We start from the raw sequence: 17,547 nt of genomic DNA, 5'->3' as shown, positions 1-17,547 counted from the left end.
TTCAAGATTAAAGAAAATGATAGTGGGAATTTTACAATTGATCTCAAAAGTAGCCTTAAAACGTAAAAAATATTGCTGATCTCAATTCCACTCTTTACCATGTTCTTGATAATCATGCTACAATTATAAAGAGATTTGTAACAGAAAGATGAGAAACTGGTTGGTTCAACTCAGAGGTAAAAAAGGCCAAACAAAGGAGAGAGGCACAAAGCAATGGCAAAAAAAAACTGAAATAACTGTCGATTATGATATTTACTGTGCCAAGAAAAGAAAATTAAATAATTTTATAAAGAAAGTTGAAAAGGATTATTACAAAACAAAATTTAGAAACATCAAATCATGTAAAGAGCAGCACCAGGTGACAAACAATTTGTAAGGGAAACAGAACATCAGAACTCTCCCAAACGGTGAATCAAACTCTAAGCTAGCTGAGAGTTTTGCGACTTACTTTAACTCTAAGATGTTAAATATGAGGAAAGAGACGAATTACCCAAAAACCTTGTTTCAAAAATTTCAATGGAACTCCACTGTGCATATTTGAATCAGAAACAGGAGCAGTTCAACAAATTGTGATGAACAGTCCAGCAAAATTGTGTGATTTAGACCTAACTCCTACTTGTATATTTAAAAAACACATAGATGTTTTAATACAAACAGTAACCAGCATTTTGAATGATTGTCTCAGTTCAAATGTTAATTCTTTTCAATAAAAAAATAGCACATTTCCTCTTCACGTCTGCCTGTTTTTAATCTGAGACATACTTATTATTTATATGGTTATGGCCGAAGTGCAATAATCTACAGGTAGGATAACCCATTTCCTTATAGGGTCGTTGTTGTAATGGAAATCTTAAACAATGATGCAAAATATTGTCCATTACAACAATGTTAAACTAGGCCCAGAGGGATATTCAAAGTCAGACCTGCATATGTATGCACATCGATTAGAACCCAATGTGTGAATATTCAATTGTGGGTCTGGGTGTGTGTATGTGTGAGGGGGAGGGGGTTGTGGGTTGTGGTACAAAAGATGCATTTTTTTTTTCGTCTAATGTAAAGCGCATTGAGCAATATATAATTTTGAAAATGCACTATACAAATTAGTTATTAATTTTTTACAATAATGATTATCTAAATATCATGACATCCTCGGTCAACCAAGCTGAGAGAGAGAGAGAGAGAGAGAGAGAGAGAGAGAGAGAGAGAGAGAGAGAGAGAGAGAGAGAGAGAGAAAGAGAGAGAGAGAGAGAAGACCAACTGGAATTCCTACCTCGAGGTGAAGTCTACAGTCCTATGAAGAGTGCCCAATCCTCTCCCGTCTCTTGATGCCGTCCTGTAGTGAAAAAAATATGTAATTCATGTTTATGTTGTGTAGGTGAAAAAAATTATCAAAGAAATTATGTTTTGAAATAAATGCATTATGATCACTGATGTTATTTACAGATGGGTCCATCCCGATAGCTCAACTGGTAGGACATTTAACTCACTCAATCCTAGAGATTTTTGCTACTCTTCAAAATTGGAAAAAAACGAAACAAAAACAAAACGTATTAAAACTGAGCATTGCATATCTAGATAGTTTTATTCAACTATCATTAACATGCAAAAAAAAAACCAAAAAAAAAAACATAACTTTGATGCTATCTACGCCTATAATTTGTCTCATAAAAATGTAATAAATTATAGGCATGGGTTAAAAGTAACCCCGGGTAAACTATGGATATAGTCGGTGTTAGTGTTGAGTGAGTTAACTCAAACAATGTGATTAAGTTGAGCCCCAAAAGCTAACTTCTAAATGAAGACATAGCACAAGGCTATTAATCATGTCACACTAATACATCAACACTTATGAAGACATCATGCTTTTATCACCATCACAACAAGCTTATATTATAAAGCGTTGGTAAATAATGAATTATACTAGCCTACTATAAATATAAGCAGTTCTATCTTGTTAACTTTATTGAAATAATTTTACAGTAAGTGTAAAGAAACAGTTTCTTTAAATGGTGGGTCAGTTTTATTAATTTCATCACTTGTGAGCATGTCAACCTTTAAAAACACGTTATGTCAGGATACATTGGTCTTGGTCCTCATTTCAGTTTTAGTTGGGTGAGTAGTGTTGACTTTAGAAACTTCTCGTTGGTACCAAAGCATGAACATTTATTTGTGTAGTACTCTCATTAGGAAAATGTCGATTTATATCAATATTTCATAAGTGATAAAAGTAAGATTGACTGTATTAAAATTTCAAAGACTTCATTTGAATGATTGGATGTCTTGTTTATTATTATTAGTCATTATCGGCATTTGAACTTGAACTCTCTCGTCATTAAATGTAAAACACAAAGCAAAAGAATTAACATATATTCAGAGCAAAGTACTCAACATATATCAACATTGTAATTAATTGAATGTCCAATAATGACTGAAAGATATACCTATACTAAAATAATATGCTAAAAGAGCTGTCAAACTACAGAAGCTCTCCCTTTCATTAGGTACCACAATAGATGTCAGTTTTGTGGCAGAAAAAAAAACCCTATATATTTTGAGTCACGTGTCGAGAAAAGGACTATTTTTAAACCAGGTCCCGTTCTAATGAACGCGGACTAACTTTAGTAATTTACTAGTCTAGTAAATGACTAGCTAGTCTTTAGCCCAAACTTAGTAAGTGTCTAAAAAAAATCGGATTCAATGAGCATTATTTAGTCTCGGACTAGCTGGGCTTTAGCCTAGAAATGGGCGTGGCTAGTCCTGACCTAGTCCTGACCTATCCCTTGACTCTATCGGTTATTTTGTGCTGCTGTTTGGGTTCTTCTGACGCAAAAGATTTAATCAGCGCTACATCCGCTTTCGTTTTGTTTAGATTCTATTTCCTTTTGAAATTCATTGACGAAAATGGAGCTCAACAAGAGAAAAACTATAACTTTTCAAACCCTGAAACTGCAGCCCTCCTGGAAAATACAATTATGTCGAGATTGCAGCACTCCGTGACAGTGCGAAAAAAAGAGAAGTACATATATTTTTTCTTTGTCACTAATGAAATGAAATAAAAATAGGCTATAGCACGGTCACTGACATTGGGCATCTGTAGGACTGTAGACTGTAGGCTAATACACCACCTCAAACATTTGTCAGTCCATATCTTTGCTTTTATGAGGTCTATTTTCATTATGAAAGGTTCAAAGTGAACAACTAAATGACGCCGATTCAGTGGTGTATTTGGTCTATCATGAAATGAAATAAAAATAGGCTACAGCACGGTCACTGACACTGGGCATCTGTAGGACTGTAGAGTAGGCTAATACACCACCTCAAACATTTGTCAGTCCATATCTTTGCTTTTATGAGGTCTATTTTCATTTTGAAAAGTTCAAAGTGAACAACTAAATGACGCCGATTCAGTGGTGTATTTGGTTTATCTTCATGTGAATAAATATTCTATTATTGACTTTTCCAAAATTCCAATAGGTCATTCATTTGTATGTCGTGATCTATTTTTCCTTGATTTCAGCTGTCTCAGCTCTAAACTATACTTTTCTTTCTCAATAAATAATTCATTTTCTGTTTGCAATGTATTACAGAGATGATTTACCACATGTAAAAATTTCAAAGTTGTATCTGAAGCTGTTTCTGAATTAAACTTGATTATGCATTGGGATGCTGTGCTTTCGTCACATTTTTTTCCTATTAAGCTATATAGAGATTTTCCTCCACATAAACGGTCATAACTTTTTAACCAGTGGAGATAGAGCGATACTTTTTTCACTCTAGTTAATGTTTCACTCCCCTTTATTTTTCTACGCTAAATTAATACCCATAGCCACTATTTTGAAAAATTCTTGCAAGTGCCTACTGTACCTGTCACTCACAATGTTGCTTTGTATTTGTATACCTCGTGTTTATCTACTTCCTATCTCCCTGCTCTGCTCTCTGATCCACCCTTTTACTACCTACTTGGCAAGAACAGGCAAGGTGGCAACCCGGTCTCGGGTTTCTAAAAAAAAAAAAAAAGAAAATTAATGGAAAAAAAATGAAAAAAAACAGGTTGGCATGTTCAATGAAAATTTTAAAGCATCATAATAGCCGACATGGCACCCATAATTTATCAATAAACAATATAAATAGATGTAGTGTAGTGCGGAGGTTAGGCAATAAATTTCACCCTTCCTCTTTGCCCCTACTAAGTGGGGCTTTGTTGTCTTGTAGTATGACACTTGCATTTGGACCCGTAGGCCCAAGATTCAAGTCCCTCCCTGAGTGGTTCAAAGTCGAGTCATTGGAAAAGGCTCCTTATTGAGTAATTGGCCATTAAAAGTAATGACTCTGTCGGGGAAAAGTTGTGATATTGCGGTGTTGCTATTGGCTTGGAGCCCCTTACAGAGCTTTGAGCATGTTTAGCCGTATACAAATCTAGCATCTGTGTCAGTTGCCACAAAAAATGACAAAAGTTTTAAGCTTTCAACTCACTTGAATATTTAGAACAAGTCAACCAGAAAAATTCGAAATGAAGTGGAAGTGAAAATAAACTTCTTTCTAAAAGTAAAAGGTTGTTTTTTTTCTTTTTAAAAAAAATTCCCAAGCTGTGTCTTTATTTATTCTTTTTTTTTTTTTTTTTCAGTGCAAAAAATAACAGAAAATCGCTAATGCGTCAAAAGTTATAACCGCAACAAACGTAAATGCTAGGATAATGCTCTTTATATATGCTCAATTTTTTTATTTTTTTTTGTCTTTTAGAAAATATTTTTAAAAACTAATTATAAATGAAATTCTACCACAACATTATCATATTAAAAAAATTATGAAATTTTGAAAAATTAGGAGACTAATTTAATGCTGTACTGGTTTAGGGCAAGCCGTATACGGGTTTGGGGCATGAGCATACATATTTGGGGTGAGGGGGTTTGGTATCTATTTTCGGTTTTTAAGCAAGGTTAACTGATAATACCTCATATGTATTTACATCAAACTAACAAAAGATGTCAAATAATTGCAGTTAGAGCTGTTGGAATTTGAGGTATAGAAAAGCATACAGATTTAGGGCGACCTACCCGAGTACATTTGATAAGCAAGAAATAAATCTTCACCCTCTCCAGTCAGACCCTACAAATATTTAATGATAAAATGCCAATTTAAGAGGTATGACTGATAATAATCTACACTCAAAAGCATGACATTTTTTATGCAAATAATTTAAAGGATACAGACTAATTATACAAGTAAAGTTTGCTACAACCATAATAATAAATAAAGATTTTATGGCAACAAAAAGCAATCAATAGAACTGATTCCAGTGCAAAATGAATGTCCTCAACAATCTCATTACATAATCGTTGATTTACATATTTTTTTCTCCTTTTTCATTTTCAGGTTTGGGAAAAGATCAGAATGAGAGTCAATGCGGAATTCTCAAAAACCGTTCGGTGATGGAGCTATAAAAAAAATTCAAGGACACGAAAAGAATAGTCCAAAGTCATGTTGATTATGTAAAGCAGACTGGAGGGGGAAACCAGGACCCTCTTCAATCTTTACTGAACAAGTACCGGTACTCGTCATTATTGGCGAGTGTAGTAACATTGTTGATGGTATTCAAGGTAAATTTCTGCAATTATAATAGTTCCATACATTGTTCTGTATACAAATGTAAAAGGCTGTCATCTAGGCATTCCATGAATAAAGTAGTAGTAGTAGCATATGGCTACACCTCCAAATTTATTTCGTCAACCCAGCTTCTAAAGTCTTCCTCCACCCTAAGGACGGTTTCATAGCCACCTTCAAGTTTAGTGACTGGACAGTGGAGGACGATGTGATCGCTGGTCTCTGGGGCTGCCTGACATGAATACAAATAGTACCTTACAATATTTTAAACAAGTAATTTGTACTATGTATGCATGCATCTTTTGTGATCGTCTAATATTGACATCCTTACAATTGCCTATGCACTGATTCATTTTTCTCTAACATAACTATCCTCTTTTGGTAGTTAAGTCTCAAAAGTATATCACCTCTATTGCATATCTAACAACTGCCTCTGGGACACGTTCCCTCTTGATTTTTTCTCAATTTTAAAAACATTAAAAGAATAAATGAAGGCTGAAGTCGAGTATCAAAACAAGATTATTCACATTTAATAATTCAATGGTAGTTAAAATCTTGAAATTTACTTTACACCATCAATCCTGAAGTAGCTGACAAAATTATATGAATATTTCAAATTTGAAATAAGTGATGGAGCAAGAGCTTTTGTGTCATAAGGGATTGCCATGTATTTTTTATCACAAATCGTCAAAGTGGCATCATGCAACATTGTATTGAAATTCCACTTTGGAGTTGGGTCCTGTAAAGATTTATTTTGTTTCATTTAGTGTTTTATTTAGGGCAAGCCAATGGCACAGCGAGTTATCATGCTTGCATATGAATCAAAGTGTCATGGGTTCAATTCCCAGCAGATTTGTTATTTCTGGGATTCATGGGTCTCAAGATCAGAAGATAAGATTACACTTGGATGCATTTCATGGTTAAAAAAAAAAAAAGAGCCAGAGACCGGTAATTATATGATGCAAATTTTACATTAAAAATCAATTGATATCGTATCATATTAAAATTGATATAAATAGAATTAAAATCATTATAATTTCATAACAATTCACCTTTAAAAAAAAACACCACTGTGTTCCTCCTCATTAAGTTTGTAATGGGTAATCTGGACTTGAAGTGCAACTTGTGAATTCTATACTTCATTTAATTCAAATTTATCAACAATTTTCTTTACAGTAATGGGCACTGAGAGTTTGGTTCCGAATCCCAGTCCAGCCAGAATTATTATTGACATATCTGACTGTAATCTTGGAGATTACACCATAATCAGTAAGCATAATTCTTTTGCTACAAAGTCATTAAATTATTAATAGAATTTCACCCGAAAGAATAAAGAAAAATTTGTTTAAATGAGCTTTTGTATATAGCAATAAACACAAACGTGCTCAAAGCGCTTTACAAGGGGTCCCTGACCAACAGCAACATTTAGAACGGGACATGACGTCTGTTAGGCGATATTACAATTTTTCGGACAGAGACAACACTGTTAACGGCCAGGTACTCATTTTACACCTGAGTACGGTGAGAGAATGTGAGTAAAGAGTCTTTTCCAAGGACTCAACTATGCGCCGAGCGAGGCTCAGGCCAGGACCTTCCGATCCGAAAACGAGTGTCATACCACAAGACCACATAGCCACTAACAGTGTATTTAACATTGACAACAGTACTGAAAGGACTATCACGGCTAACAAGTTGGTCAAAATGGGGGACATTGAAGTGACAGTGGGACCACGAAGTATAACATAAGTGTGGTTGTGTGATTTTGTTTAATCAACATTCTTTATTTGTTTGTTTTTAATGGTTTTACGGCGCTTGCAACACATTAAGGTCATATCAGTGCCAGTAAAAAGGAACAAAATGTTCTAGAATTATAAATCCTCTTCTGTTTTTAATTGCTTGCGACATGTTTAGGTCATTTCAGCACCAGTAAAAAGGATGCAAATGGATAGTCAAGCAATTCTAGATTAACAATTCAAAGCACTAATAAGTAAAACAAAAAGGGAATGGTTCTTATATGGAATGGATGTAGATTCCAAGAGCATGCCATCGGTGGACTTAGTTTGAAGTCACCTAAAAGTGTCGTCCAGGCACAAGCACAGGTCCCCATTAAGAGGAACACACTCAAATGCTTACTTATCACATATTACATATGTAAAAAAAAATACTGGTTCCCCCTTAGAGAAAAATACTCAAACAAAAAGATGATTTACAAGGAAATAAAACAAAAATGCATACTGTTGCTGAGTCCATTGTTTTCTCAAATATATTTATATTAACACTTTTAAGCACTGACAAACAGTTTATAAGGATTTGTTTAAAAAGTGGGATGTGGTTCTAAAATCATCTCAATTAAATGGCCAGCATTTCATGTTGCTTAAGGAGATAACATTGTTCAAAAGTTTTTATCATTCCAAATTCTGACTTTGACCTGAAGACTATGTGGGATCAGAGAAGTTTCAAAATGAAATGACGTTTTTGATTTCAGCACCACTTGATTTCATAATGTGGCCAGTTTCATAATTCACAGATATAATCATGTTTTGTTTCAATGCAGTGAAAAAGATGTTCTAAAGATTTTTTTTCCTCCACAGCTTCAACACTAGCCAGACAGATGGATATGAGTGAGATTAATGAAATCAGTTTTGTTGATTGCTCTGTGGTGGAGTCAGTAGTTGTAGTAGATGATTTGACAATAGAAACTCTTCCCCATACACCAGAGGAGTGGAATGCCTCAGATGGCATCAGCCAAAGATTACGACAAGCTGGCCCCAAGAGGAGATGACAGATCACTGACAATCCATTAGTGGATCAATGGCTGCAGTCGGAAATACTCCATTATAAAAAAAACCCAACTCCATTGTTGAACAAAATACCATAAGAATTGAATACATGAAATTTAAGATGAGGCATATTAATTATTACACTACTTATAATTAAATTATTCTTTTTATATGTCTTGATATTATAGCTGTCATCTGCATTTTTTGCCAAATTGGGACCTAAAATTTGCCCAAAAAACCCCCAAAATTTGCCAAGAAATTTGCCAAAAAGACCAAAATTTGCCAAAAAATTTGCCGAGGAGAACTAAGCGTTTCAGTAAAAATTAACACGCGATACAGAAAAAAAAATTTATAAAAGACAATTTATTACATTTAAGGAGGCTACATTTATTAATTTACACAATGTAAAGCGATTTATGCGCCCAAACTTTTAGACAATCACACACACATACACACAAACAAACGTACACTTTCAGTCAGACTCATCAAAGGCCTAGTTTTCTTTTACTACTCAAAAAAAGAGGCATCGATAAACTTATTGTAGTAAAGGAAAACTAGTCCTTTGATGTTGTTTTCTGTGAGTCTACGCCTTCTGGAAGACAAGACAAGATTGTAAAGAGAAAAACTTCGCTCCACATCAGCTGACGAGCATGTTGAGAAGGCATACCGGGACGCCAATGCAGCGAGAGCTAGAACATAATCTGCCTCAGACTTCCAAAATAGGGTCAGATGTATAATTCCAGTATCAGACTCATGCTGAGGAATATCACAAAAATTGGGAATTGCAGTGTATGCAGATACACTGCGAGCATGAGATCATTATCCGTAGAGAGTAGCTTCCCTTGGTTTGGGCCCAGGCAAAGCTGCAACATTTCTCAAGTTTCGCACTTTCTTTTTCGTTATTTTGTTTTCGCTTCTTTTTTTCCCCCAAAATTTGCCACGCGATTTGCCAATTTTCCCAAAATTTGCCACGATTTGCCAATTTTGGGAAATTTGCGGATCGCCCTGATTTGCGGCTGCAAAAAATGCAGATGACAGTTATAGGAAATTAATTCATGTATGAAAATCACAGCTGGGAGCGTTCACAAATGACATCATAATTTAGTTTCTATCCATGACCCAATTGGTTTCTAATGTCTTGAATTTGAATATTAATTCAATCACATGTATTTTGAGTCAATTTTAAAAATGGTTTAAAGCAATCCATGGAGACATGTTGCAATACATTTGTCCATAGTGTAGAAAAAATTGGCCTCATAGTATCTTAGAAAATCGCAGTTAAAACCTGTCTTATGAATTGCCTTAAACCATTTTTAAAAAATGGTTCTTGAGATTTTCTAATTGTTATTTAGAGGGGTTTTAGTCCTGTATTTATCTCAATCTGTACTTTTGATAGAGCTGATATGTTTTTGTTAAAATTTACTTAAAATCGCATGCATGCAGTGTTTAAGGCCTTTTTTTTACTACAATCACTCCATTGTTCCTTATGTTATTGGTAGAACAAATCCTCTGGAATAAATACAGATTGTTATTTTGGCCTATTGTCACAAACTTGTACAGTGGCATGGCGATTTAAGACCCTTATCACAAATGTGACTTGGGACTATCCTGGGCTTTGGCTAAGCGGCTGGTATAATGATTTATACAAAAGGTCTTACAATATGTAATTGTCTTATGACAATAGGGCAGTTAAAATTTGATTGCTCAACTCAGGATTTTGATGACCTTAAAAAAAGAAAATTTTAATGCCCCTTTGTTTTCTGTTTGATAACCGACTCAGGCATGAGAATTCTTGTTCAGTTTTCCAATTTACATCAGACCCATTCCAGAAAAAATTACAGTGAATGCACTTTAATACTTCCTGCCAAACAGGTTTGTTTTTGTTTTTAAGGGTTTTACAGCACTTGCAACACATCAGCGCCAGTAAAAAGGAGTAAAATGGGATAGTCAAAGAGTACTAGATGCCTGATAGGCGACTTGTAGTTATATGATATAGAAATGTGTTTCCATATGACCAGCTGGAACAATAATTAAAACAGTATGACATTTATGTAGCTCATCACAACAAGAATACTGCACACAGTATACTTGCAGAGTGATGTACTACATTAATGATTATATTTATTTCCTGATTAGAGAGGTTCAACGATATTTCTAAAAGCACTATTAATCAAAGTCAGCCTGGCTGCCTTGCCAGCAGCAAGACGTTCTGTTCAGATGCTCCTTCCCGAGTCCCAATAGGAGAAAAGTTATGATTGCTGTCATCATCATCATCATTACGGTTGTTTTCTTCCATGGGTAGGCCAGCATCAACAGCAAAGTTGTGGAGCCAAAAACACATAAATAACCTTGCAGGCTCTGTCAGGCGTCATTCTGAGCTCGTCATGGAGACAATTCCATCTTCTTTTAACCACTCCAATGACTCTGTTGAAATGACAATAATTGCTTGTACTTGTACATGTACACTTAAAACCAATTAAAATTAAATGGACCTCTCTCTCTCTCTCTCTCTCTCTCTCTCTCTCTCTCTCTCTCTCTCTCTCTCTCTCTCTCTCTCTCTCTCTCTCTCTCTCTCTCTCTCTCTCTTTATTTATTTATTTATTTTTTTTTTTTTCTCAGTCATTTAATTACAATTAGAAGGGAAAGAATTACATATAATGGTTAATCTGAGTTCTTCAAAAAAAAAAAAAATGTAATGTTTATACTAGCATGACAATGACAGTATGATTACAACTATTTTTTTGGTTAATTTTCTTTTATTTTCATTGATCATTTGCAAATTGTATTGTTAAAGTGGATATAAAAATAAACCTGAAATATTAAATTTCAAAAATTATCAAAATGTTATTGTTTCCTGGAGGGTGGGATTATATGATTGGTAAAACTTACCTTTCAATCGTGCATTTTGTGATACGATGGGCGGTGTTAAATGCCTCTTCTCCTCTATTTTGGGGGTTTTGGTATTGGGGTCATTAGCCAATTTCTTAACATATAACGACTGTCTCCAAGGATCACACCATCCAAAGCCCTGCGATGTGGATCCTCAAATGCAAAGAATAGCCCAGATTTCCTAAAAAATTTGCATCATGCACTGAACCAGGCCACTTAGGAACCAAGTTTGTAACTTATAAAATTGCATCAGAGATGACCTAAAAATGGGAGAAGGAAAATTTTTGCATATATTAAAACCTGCAATAAAATCTAAATCAGGAAGTGTAGTCAACTTACGTACAGTACAGCTCGCGCACAATGGCCTCTTATAAAATAATAAAATTCCTTTTATTCATCCCATAGGAGAAATGTGTCTCAGGGTCTGTTCCAAGGGAAGAATGGAATAACCCAGGCGTCAGGGAATGGAGATGGGATGAGGGTGGGGGAGTAATAGTCATTGGGTGACCTTTTAACAACCATGTACTTTGTGTAACATACCATGACGACTCAACAAAAGGCTAGTGGGTGGGAGGCAAGTGACTGACTGATCAATATGTTGATAGTCCTATGCCTAATAAAGCGAATGATGTGTGACAACTGACTGATTGAGTAACTGTGCCTGATGAAAACTGATTGGGTAATGAGCTTTTATGTGAAGCCTGATGATGTCTTTTCTTATCACTGGGATGGTGCTTTACTATTACAAGTTTTGAAGAGCATTTAGTAGTGGTAGTGACTGCCAGTAGTGGGGTTAGAATGGATGGAGGCAGAGGAGAGGGGAACAGAGGAATAAACCATTGCATTGTTCCAACTTGCCCCTTTTTCTGATGTAATGTAAGTGGTAGAAAGGGGGGGGGGGGGGGGGGGGAGATAGTGATAGTCGGAGGGGTTGTGCTTCTGTAGCTAAGTCTGTCAGATCTCATGAAAGTACTTTGTGATAGACTACCTTCCTATTCAAAGGGTAGCAAGCAATTGTTATTGTCTGTTTCATGCCATAGAAACCGGGATAAACCCTGGCTCCTTGGGCTTCATGCCTCTGAAGGACTGCTATTCATTAAATTATTTTTTTTTTCATTTCAAATATTTAAGGATATCTAAACAGGTCTTTGATGCGAAGTTGGTCCCTCTAGCTCAATTATTAGGGTATTCGCTTTACATGTTAAGGGCAAAGTAGAGATTTTTATTTGACCCCACTGACCACCCAGGAATGATGGGGTGGGTAATCTGTATTTGTTAGATCTGGTGGAAAGTTCTTTACAATAAACCTGTGTCCTATCCAAGGGGTAGCAAGCAATTACTATTGTCTGTTTCACACTAAAGAAACATAGATAAACTCCCGCTACACCAGCCTTGCAGCTCTGAAGGAGTGAAGGAAGAACTATTTGATGCGATTACTTTCAGCATGATGTCTTTGTGCAGATGTGGTCTAGTGGTATGACACTCGCTTTCGGATCGGAAGGTCCTGGGTTCGAGCCTCGCGCTCGGCACATAGTTGAGTCCTTGGAAAAGGCTCTTTACTCACATTCTCTCACTGTACTCATGTGTAAAATGAGTACCTGGCTGTTAGCAGAGGTGCCTTTGTCCGAAAAATTGTAATATCGCCTAACAGGCGCTTGTCTCGTCCTACATGTTAAATGTTGCTGTTGACCAGTGTCCCCTTGTAAAGCGCTTTGAGCACATTTAGTGGATATTGCGCTATGTAAAGCTAAATTTTAATAATTTTTAAAAAAATGTCATTGTACTTGACGCTTGTGCCTCACCAGTATGGTCTTTGCTTCGTACCCAAAAGATACCTAGTTCGAATATACACCATGGCATGTGGCCATCAACAAGCCATCTCTCCCTAGCTCAATTTGCAGCGCTGTGCTGTTGGTGACACCGGAGTTATTCCAGTATTCCCATTGAATAAACCCTAAGACAAATTTCCGCATGAGGACTATTAAAGGGAAATTTATAATTATTATTTACTTTATTGGGAGGTTCCTGTATCACATCATTCATTTAATGACGTAGCCAACTAGTAGCAAATCATGGCATGTGGCATTGAAATTAGAATGAATGGCGAAGTGATAAGAATAAGTAAGAGAGGTGTCAATTATGCGAAATGACAATGGAGTGTGTGAGTGCCTGTGTGTATGCATGTGTATCATATTGTACACAAACGTAACTGTCAATGTAACAGTAAATTTTCGGTGGTCGAAATAACAGGGCGCATTAAAATAAAACCTTGAATTAATCAAATCCTTTTTTACATTGGCTAGGTGAAATTAGTTCAAGTAAGGAATGGAATGACAACTAAAAATAATAATGAAAAAATTTGGGATATTCGAATGAGTTCAAGTTCAAGGAAACTGTACTCGAATGTATTACTTTCACTTTTTAAAGTCTATCCAGTGAAATACTTTATTTAAATTGACCGTCGACAACATCTTTGTAATGTGTATTTGAAGTGAAATTTTAAAAACACGACACAAGTTTTGAAACAACATATTACGATTTTTTAACAGCTTTGGTATAACCGCAAGAGAGGATTTTTACTTGATTCATACTAAATTAAATTGAGCTTTATATAGCGCAATATCCATTAAATGTGCTCAAAGCGCTTTACAACAGTTCCCTGGTCAACAGCAACATTTAACATGTAGGACAGGACATGACGCCTGTCAGGCGATATTACAATTTTTCGGACAAAGACAACACTGTTAACGGCCAGGTACTCATTTTACACCTGAGTACGGTGAGAGAATGTGAGTAAAGAGTCTTTTCCAAGGACTCAACTATGCGCCGAGCACGAGGCTCGAACCCAGGACCTTCCGATCCGATATTTTTCTTTTCTTTTTTTGTTTGTATTTCTTGTAATGTTTCGAATGGCTCTGATTTCTGCTTCGTATTGAAATAGTGTCATAGTTTGTATTTTACTCTCGCATTTATTATAATATTATAACGGTAAATCTCATCATTTAAGCTGGGATGAAATAAACTAATTTTCCTTAAGCCTTAAGGCAACGTGCACTAATTTGCAGGTCTGATAACCCAATACATCATGAGCTCATTGTTATAATGAAAATCTCAAAAAATTACACAAAATAATGTCCAGTGCAACAATGTTAAACGAGGCCCATATTGCATTCGGATGTCAGACCAGCATATATGCATATAAAGATAACATTCCCTTTTTTCATCCAATGGGGAAATTTGTCTGTCTTTAGCGTCTATTCCAAGGGAACACTGGAATAACCCAGACATCAGCCGCAGTGCAGTGCCGCAAATGGAACTAGGACGAGATGGATTGCTCAAGGCCGCACAGTACAACGGGTGATCAAACTAATTACCTTTTGGATACAAAGCAAAGACCATACTGCTGAGCCACGCTGCCCCATCGCCTCGAGTGAAAAATCCTATTTTAAAGATTGATTCTCCTCAGCAATTTGTCAGTCCAACTGTACAATTTTTTTTTCTTCAATTCTAAACTGGTTTTGCTAATGAAAAATGTTCCCTTTCAAAAATATTACAATTACAGTGAAAATAATCTCCGACAAGAGCTCGAAAATTGGTTAAGGGAATGCAAAATTCAATAGTGCCAGAGAGCGGTGAAAAAATTTCCATTCCATGTCATACCAGTAACAGTCATAGTGGTTTGTGTGTGATGATTAGAGAAATCTACCAACACTAACACTTAGTTTGACTAGTTCAGTTGAGAAGAAGAAGAGGAGGAGGAAGAAGTGGCAGAAGAAGATGAACATGATGATGTTGATGAAGAAGGACGAGGAGGTGTGAAGATGAAGGAGAAGAAGAAGAAGAAGTCTTGCCCGCACCGATTTAGGGTTGGATGCATGAGAATATAAGAAAACTTCTCTTTAAAGATTAGTCTAGTATGAGATTAGAATTAAAATTAAAATGAATACAGATACTAACCTTTCCTCCAGAGAAGACGATCAAGGTCGTCTTTTACAAGATCACAAATTATAAAAATGTGTTCACGATGAAAACGGAAATGTTCGTATATTTCATCGTCGTTAAACGAATCGATGGGATTAAGTCTGACCCGAAACACCCTCTCCCGTTGAATCAGTGTTCTCTGACGAATTTGAAACAGCACAGCTGCCGCCATTTTCATGTGTTGACAGTTGTTTTGGCAGTACTGTCAATGACAGTGTCATAGTCATAGTCATACGAATCACGTCATGTGATCGAGAGTAACTTCGCATTGCTTTGCTTGGCACAAAAATAAAGAAAATAAAAGGGGGTAGGGGGTGTTTTAGCTAAACAACATAATTTTCATATTAAAAAATAAGCTAGGTCTAGTTGTGTGTTTGTTATTCTATAAATATCTAAATCTAAACTTCGAACCAAGCGAAGCTGAAATCTCAGGCTCAGACTCACTGAGTCACTCAACTTCATCAGATTTATTAGTTTCCCGGACAAAAATGTGTGCTTTCGACGATCTGTGACCTTTAAACCGTTTCCTTTAGTATTGACAAATATCAACAGATTACTTTTGTCGTTATAATTCTTTTTCTATGTATTTTTTTTTCTCGCGAACCGAGTCGTCTAACATTGGCCGCCATCTTTGTTGACTTTGTTGACGCCGTTTCTTAGTTACTAGTCAGAGACTAAACGATCAAGTCCGACTCGAGCAAGTGACTAAATCTTGGCCAAACTTAGTCCGAAGGTGACGTGATTTTAGTCTGGGACTAGCTTAGTCAGCTCACATTAAATCCGATTTTTTCTAGTCATTTACTAAAGTCAGAGATAGTCCGGGACTAAGCGCTAGTCCGCGTTCATTAGAACGGGACCAGGTCATTCAAGCATTCCATTAAAAAACGTGCAGAGCTAAATTTGGTATTGTCTTAAAGAGGAAGGTTTCATCTCTATTTCTATACTGCTTCAACAATTTAAAAAATGGACATTAAAGGTACAAAAATGCTGTTTATAACTTAACAGCAGCAAAAAATCCTGACATATTGATATAAAATTTAAATGTCTTATCTCTATTTCTACCAATTTTTTTAAATAAGGGTTGTTTAATGGTTGAGGTATCGCACCAAATCCTTGTTTTCAGCTTTGAGTGTTATCAGATTTTTTTACACATCACTAAATAAATATGATATATATTGTTATTTCAATTGATAACTCGAGACGATGTGTATGTATGTTTTAATGATGGAAGAGTCTAAATAAATTAATTTTTTTGTTTTTTTATTGACCTGTAATATTTTTTGGATGACTTCCTGGCCTTCGTTTTTATTAAACAACGAGCTGTTTTTATCAATTTATCCATGTCATTTTTTTCATATCTGGTGTGTCTCTCAATGTTCGCTAAACAAAAAACAAGTGACAAAGTTATACGCACACTCTTCACTCAAAAGACACACAATGATTTGTGCCAATGTGTTAGAGAATTGAAAAACCAATGCTATTGTTTTCTTTATTTGGGAAAAATGGAACTTGTAATAGTAAAAATATTGAGATTGAGAAATAATAGACTCCGAAGAGTCACTTATTTTCTAAATAATTCAATTCTTTTTCTAATGCTTTCATGACTATGTATAGAAAGAAACAATACGAGTTACTAGTGGCTAATGTGTAAAAGTTTAATAATCATTCTTTACACCAGTAAAACTGGATCAAAATGGATAAAAGGTTGACATGTATTTTCCTGTTTTTATTTGTTTGTTTTTTATCTTCAATCGGGAAGAGATGTAAATTAAGAGATCAATGTTATTTTTATTTTTAATATTTCACTTTTGGTTTTGGTGAGATTTGCAATACCTCAGTTTGCAACAATTCTGACCTCTCAAGCAAAGAGAGTTAATCAAAATAATTGGGTGGCTAGGTCTTTAGGGTGTGTGTGTGTGGCAGAAAGCACTTTATTTCAGACTAGCAACCTATCTAAAGTATAGCAAACAATACATTCAGAAACACAGAAATCAGGATACAGGCATGCGTCATAGACCTTAAGGTGCCAAAAGACCTTGGGGTGGTAGGGAGTTGAGAGCACAAAAGACACACCTGCTGGGCACGGACGCATGACCCAGTGTAAGAGGGAAGCACTCTAATGCCGACTAATATATCGGTAACAGACAAAGAGACGATTTACAGTGGAAAGAGACGATTTACAGTGGAAAAGTCGTCGTCCTTTGAAAGGAATAATAAATTTTATGGCACCTTTCGGTTAAGGACCCCAGAGAGGGCCAGGACAAAACCAAGCAATATAATTCCCAGACAAGTCCAT

At 35.7% G+C, this 17,547-nt stretch overlaps 3 long non-coding RNA genes across 4 annotated transcripts in view; 1 reads left to right on the top strand and 2 right to left on the bottom strand.

Annotated features, from left to right (window-relative positions):
• Positions 1-17,547, bottom strand: part of LOC144978359 (uncharacterized) — a 100,543-nt gene that overhangs the window by 76,636 nt on the left and 6,360 nt on the right. Inside the window, exon 2 of the long non-coding RNA XR_013646504.1 lies at positions 1,271-1,333. This is a non-coding gene — a long non-coding RNA (uncharacterized LOC144978359). The remainder of the gene's footprint in view (positions 1-1,270; positions 1,334-17,547) is intronic.
• LOC144978348 (uncharacterized) lies at positions 2,606-11,191 on the top strand. 2 transcript variants are annotated; one of them, XR_013646501.1, is made up of 4 exons: positions 2,606-3,016; positions 5,374-5,597; positions 6,778-6,870; positions 8,193-11,191. It is a non-coding gene; the product is annotated as an uncharacterized LOC144978348 (long non-coding RNA). The 2 variants fall into 2 exon arrangements; XR_013646502.1 differs by lacking the exons at positions 2,606-3,016; positions 5,374-5,597 and having other exon boundaries at positions 5,604-6,870.
• On the bottom strand, positions 6,110-15,628 carry LOC144978353 (uncharacterized). Its single transcript, XR_013646503.1, has 3 exons — positions 15,228-15,628; positions 11,271-11,530; positions 6,110-10,805 (listed from the first exon to the last, which is right to left on the bottom strand). It is a non-coding gene; the product is annotated as an uncharacterized LOC144978353 (long non-coding RNA).

Source organism: Berghia stephanieae, chromosome 1 (genome assembly GCF_034508935.2).
Source record: "Berghia stephanieae isolate SIO BIC M18660-M18661 chromosome 1, UCSD_Bste_1.3, whole genome shotgun sequence".
Lineage (NCBI taxonomy): Eukaryota > Metazoa > Mollusca > Gastropoda > Nudibranchia > Aeolidiidae > Berghia > Berghia stephanieae.
This window is presented reverse-complemented; position numbering and strand designations above follow the sequence as displayed.